A 5,518-nucleotide genomic window follows, 5' to 3' on the forward strand; every position below is an offset into this window, starting at 1 on the left:
TAACGCGCTCACGTCCGCAAAAGACGAAATTGAAGGTACGTACCAACTGTGTCTGCCAAAAAAGAACTATACACATTGTCGCAAAGTGAAGGACAATGTACCTGCATGGGCTCACAAGAGCATATATATTTGGTTTATGTAATTCTCAGGCATTCTGGAAAAAAAAAAGATTCCACAGATCCTACCAGAACAATAATCCTAATTCAATGTTCTCTTGGTATTATCATTAATGTAAATGATACAAGATCGATCGCTGAATAGTTTGTTGCTTTTGGCAGATTTGCCTCGTAATCTATTCTTCTATCCTCGTAATCTATTCCTCTATAATGATGGGAGGATTCAGGATTCACTATTTATACCACAGTAAAATGCCACAGTAAATTACTGTACCAGTATTACTGTAGCACAATCAGGAGATCCAAGATTCACCATTCATGATACGATAAAACTGTAGCATTATTACTGTAGCACATGCGGGACAGTAACGTTCGAAACATCATTGTAGCATTTATAACTGTAGCTAAGGCGGAACACTGTAGCATTTTAAAAAAATATGATTTTAGCACCAACGAAAAAAAACTATAACAAATACAAAAAATTACTGTAGCAGAAATAAAAAAAATGAAGGTCGTGCTTTGCACATGGTGCACACTAGTAACTAGTAATATCAGCACCACACTCGTAGAAATGGGGTTGTATATATTGAAGAGCTAAAATTTTCAAATTAATCCTCCAACTACTTATGAATTACATGGATCACTGATTTCTAGGGGGATGTTCTGATAAAATTTACATTAATTAATATAGAAGTTTGAGATGGATCCTTAAGAGTTCTTATTTTTTTTTAAAAAAAAAAGGGTGCCTAAATTTACTTAATCTCAGATTATTAAAATGTTTTGTGAAGGAAATTAAAATGAAAATTTATACCTCCACTCGTCAACACTATGCATGCATGCGCTCGTCTATCTGTTTTCATGCAAGTAATAGCCATCTCAAACAAAAAAGAAAAAAAGAATAAAATAAAAGAAAAGAGAAAAAGAAGGTTCGCCTTAATAATTGTTTAAACCGTTTGCTTCTAGAAGACCTTACTCATAACAAATGGGGCCAAATCTCAGCCGGGCGTATCTTTTTGAGTTAGTGGGCCTTCAACTAATCACCCCACTTGCCTCTCACCCTAACCGTCCGTTTTCATCCACAGATAAAAGAGCAGAAGAAGATGCCATACATTGTTCATCTTTTGTTGTCGATTGAAAAGGATACGTTCGTGCCCAATGACAAGCGTCGCCAATGGCCCAAAAACTTATGATTTTTTTTTCCTCGTCATCACAAGAAACAAATTGCACATACTGCCATCATTTCTCCTTTCGCTGGTTTTGTAGTGGAAGCCACTTTATACCATTGAAAATCAGTAAGAAGAACGAAATAATAATAATACAAATAATTAAAATGTCGATACAAACAGACTACATAATGCGGGGGGAGCACATGAATAAATTCAAATCTAGAATAAGCGCTAAAACACGTGTCGCGTTCTCCTTATTCCTGTATGTTTTTCTGTAAGGGGCTGTTTGGATTGGTTTTTTGAATGGGTAAATGGAGGGAAAACTGTTAAAAATGTCAGCTTTTTGGAAGCTTTCCCCTCTTTTACCCATCTAAAAACCGGAACCAAACGGGGCCTAAATGGTTCTCCTGTAAAGATGGAGGACTGGCCCAAAATTTAAGGCTTGATGTTTCCAAGAACATAAGAAAGGAAGAAGTCGATACTTAGTGGTTGTTTTGAATGGTTTGTGTAAAATGAGGTATTTATGAGATCAAACGAAAAGTGGTTGTTCATCTCATCACTATCTACTTGAGTTTTTACATTGTTTAGTTTAATTTCCTTATGAATACTAAAATGTTTGTAATACCATGTTTAGATTTGCATAATGCAAATTTGAAAAGAGATTGTTATGTAGACCTTGTTTAAAAGTTTATTTTATCATAGTGATATATAATAATATGATCGCTGTGTATATCTAGATAAAAACAATTTTCATTGACTATATATAAACAAGAAAATTTATTAAAACATAAATACATTGTAGGTACAAAATATAATAAAGCACATATAATCTCAATGATGCTACAAAAGATAAAAAGCTCCTAAATAAACCTCCTTCATCTAGCTTCGTTTTAAGGGATTTCTTTTGAGCAACTAAAGACCAACTAGGCATGTTCAACCGGGCCGCCTTGACCCGGTCGAGCCTGGATTTCTAGATCCAAGTCGGGCAAAATGCCTAGCTCGGACTCGGACCCGAGGTTCTCGGCCCGGGTCTGGGCCAAATCGGGCTGGGCTCTGGGTGGCCCAGATTTTTTGTATTTTTTATTTAAATTTTTTACAAAAAATTACTAAATATTAGATTAATCTTATTATATCTTTTTCCAAAATCAGGTACATAGCTGTTATAAGTACAAAATCAAGTACATAGCTGTTATAAGTACAAAATCAGAATACGAAATGTATCCAAATATTAGTAGATAGAAAATAGAATTTCTTCTAATTAGGGACGTATAACCTTCTTCTTCCAAAGATTTATAAAGATGAAGAGTGTGCCTTGCCGTCATTCACCGTTGACACAGATATAAAAAAGAACCAAAGCCGGCTATACGTGTAATTATTAGAAACTAAATTTTCTATAAACTAACAGAAAAAAAATTTAAACAAGGTGAATGAAGACCCAAAAAAACTGACATAAACAACATCAGAAGTATATCAAATCTTCATTAAGTACTTCTCCTGCTACCTAGATGTTCTTAAAGCCTTGCAGAAAGACGATTAGCAACTGAACCACTTCCAGATCCTATCCATTCATATAATCCAGAGATAGAGAGGTTAATAATGGATTTATATGAAAAGCTAATATGACCAAATAAGAATTTGTTTCTTGCAAGCCAAATATTCCAGCATACTGATGATAGAATTGTACACCATAAGTGTCCATTTGTGCCATTAAGATTCTCAACAGTTTTTAGGAGATCCATGAAGCTTGAAGTACACCATAAGTGTCCATTTGTGCCATTAAGATTCTCAACAGTTTTTAGGAGATCCATGAAGCTTGAAGGCCATTGAAAAGGAAGATAATACTCTTTGAAGTGTCTCCAAACTTGCAATGATATAGAACATGAATAAAAAAAGATGATCTCTATATTCTTCTTCCAATCCACAGAAAGAGCATATTGTATCTCCCTGCCAACCTTTTAAGAGAAGATTATCCTTAGTGTGTAATTTATTTAGTGATAAAAGCGAGGTAAAGAACCGAACTTTTCTTAGGATGATAGAATTCCAAATAACCTTGTAAAGAGGAGAAAGAATTCCTCTGGAGATTTGGAAATTATATAAAAAGATTTTATTGGAAAAACACCACTTGGTGTAAGAGACCATCTGGGTTGGTCATGTTGATTGGAGACATGGTGAGGTTGTATAGAGTCCATAAGATATAATTTGTCATTTTGTGATGAAGGTGTTATACTTCTTTTCATCAAAGGGTGCCAATGCTATATATTATCCTGAAAGAATCCTTGACTATAGATAGATGCATTAGTGGAAAATGATAACTTGTATAAAGATGGATAAAGGCTAGCTAAAGAGTTAGCTCCCAGCCATTTATCTTCCCAAAACCTTATTTTGTCACCAGAACCTAGTTTCCATACAATGTTGTTGAAAAAAGCCTCATTATGAGAAATGATGGCATTCCAAAAAGAAGAATTAGATGCTTTGATACGAATAGTTTGTAGGTTATAACTTTTGGTAACATAAAGTTGATGAAGGAAAGTACAAGTTGTGAAATTCCTATCCAAACATTTCCATAGCCATTTTGCTAGAAGAGAAGAATTGAAGATTCTGAGATCTTTGATTCTCAATCCACCCTCTGATTTAATATTATTATATCTAATGAGTACATATTAGTATATAGCTATATATTATATGTAAGTATATTGTATATACTTATAAGTTATAACTTGAGAGAGAATCACATAAGTATATATTACTTACTTATAAATACGTATTGTATAGTTATATACTAATTTATATATATATATATATTATATGTAAGTGTTAGCCCTTATGTTTTAATGATATTTTACAACCACCATTATCGGTACTAATTGCTTGTTGAGTGATATTATAGTTAATATATATATCAAGCTTGTCAGTACCACTTATGGAGGATTGGATGGAATGTGAGCTATAACGATGATATCCAAAAGAGGAAGAGGCATAGTGATGAAGCAAATGTTAATCAATAACAACACATACAAGTCAAAGCTTCATCAACTCAAAGCTATATCAAGACTCAAAGAATTATAATTCTATGTGAGGATATTAGCTAGTTTTTCTTTTTTCTCTAATGCTAGAATGTAGGCAAGTAGTTGTAGATTTTACTTGAAGCTATTGGAATATCACACACACGTTTTCATACTTATATTTTTTGAGCGTTTTAACAAAATATCAGTTTTCACAAGTATGAGAATCTTTTCGTAAAATTCCTTTTCCAAACAGTTTGTTTTTAGTGTTAAAAACAATTTACAAAGTTACATAATTTTTAGAAGTCATTTTAGTATTTTTATAGATTTTTTAAAGAGTCAAAAATAGTTTTAAAATACTGTATCTGTTGTGTCAGTTCGCGATCGACTGCCACGGTCGACAACGCATGTGTCTTTTGCTGAGTGGTCTACAGAAACTTTCGCGATCGACCGCCATGATCGACCATCAGCTCGAAAATTCCTACGGTCGACCACCAAGGTTGACCACAAAAGTCTCTGGAAATTTTTCGAGCCTCGAAAGTGGCTCGCGGTCGACCGTGATATTTTCACGGTCGATCGCCGTTTACTCCAATGACCTTTTACGTACAGTTTTCAAACGACGGTTTTTACAAGATTTTGGGGATTTGGGTATGGATTTTGGCTACAGTGTTTTCTCCTATTTAAACCCTTCATACCCCTCTTCATCAACCTGTCCCAAGCACTTTGAAAAACCAGAGATTTATTTTTACTGAGAGCCAAAATTTTCAAACCTGTTTTCTGTGTTATTTAAGTTCACATCCCAGCTTTAGTGTAATCTTTTTCCTTGCCATAGGGACATTGTAAAGAGAGTTTTTATACCATTACTACTGTTGAGAGCTTGATCTTGTGAAGATTAACTGTGTGGGAGTGAGATCTTGTGGTGATCAACTGTGTAGTCGTGAGATCTTGTGGAGATCGTTGTGTAGAAGAAGTTCTGGTTTCCAAACCGGGTTGTGTAGTGGATTCTCTCTATTGTGTGTTGTTTGTCTTATTTTTTATTACACATTTATAGCCTTAAGACCCTAATCACCCCCCCTCTAGGGTCCAACAATAAGTATATTGTATATACTTATGAGTTATAACTTGAGAGAGAATCACATAAGTATATATTACTTACTTATAAATACATATTGTATATTTATACATGCATTTGTTACATACTTATATTTTGCTTATTTAAGTATAGTTATATAGT

The sequence above is a fragment of the Asparagus officinalis genome, chromosome 5 (genome assembly GCF_001876935.1).
Source record: "Asparagus officinalis chromosome 5, Aspof.V1, whole genome shotgun sequence".
Classification (NCBI taxonomy): Eukaryota; Viridiplantae; Streptophyta; class Magnoliopsida; order Asparagales; family Asparagaceae; genus Asparagus; species Asparagus officinalis.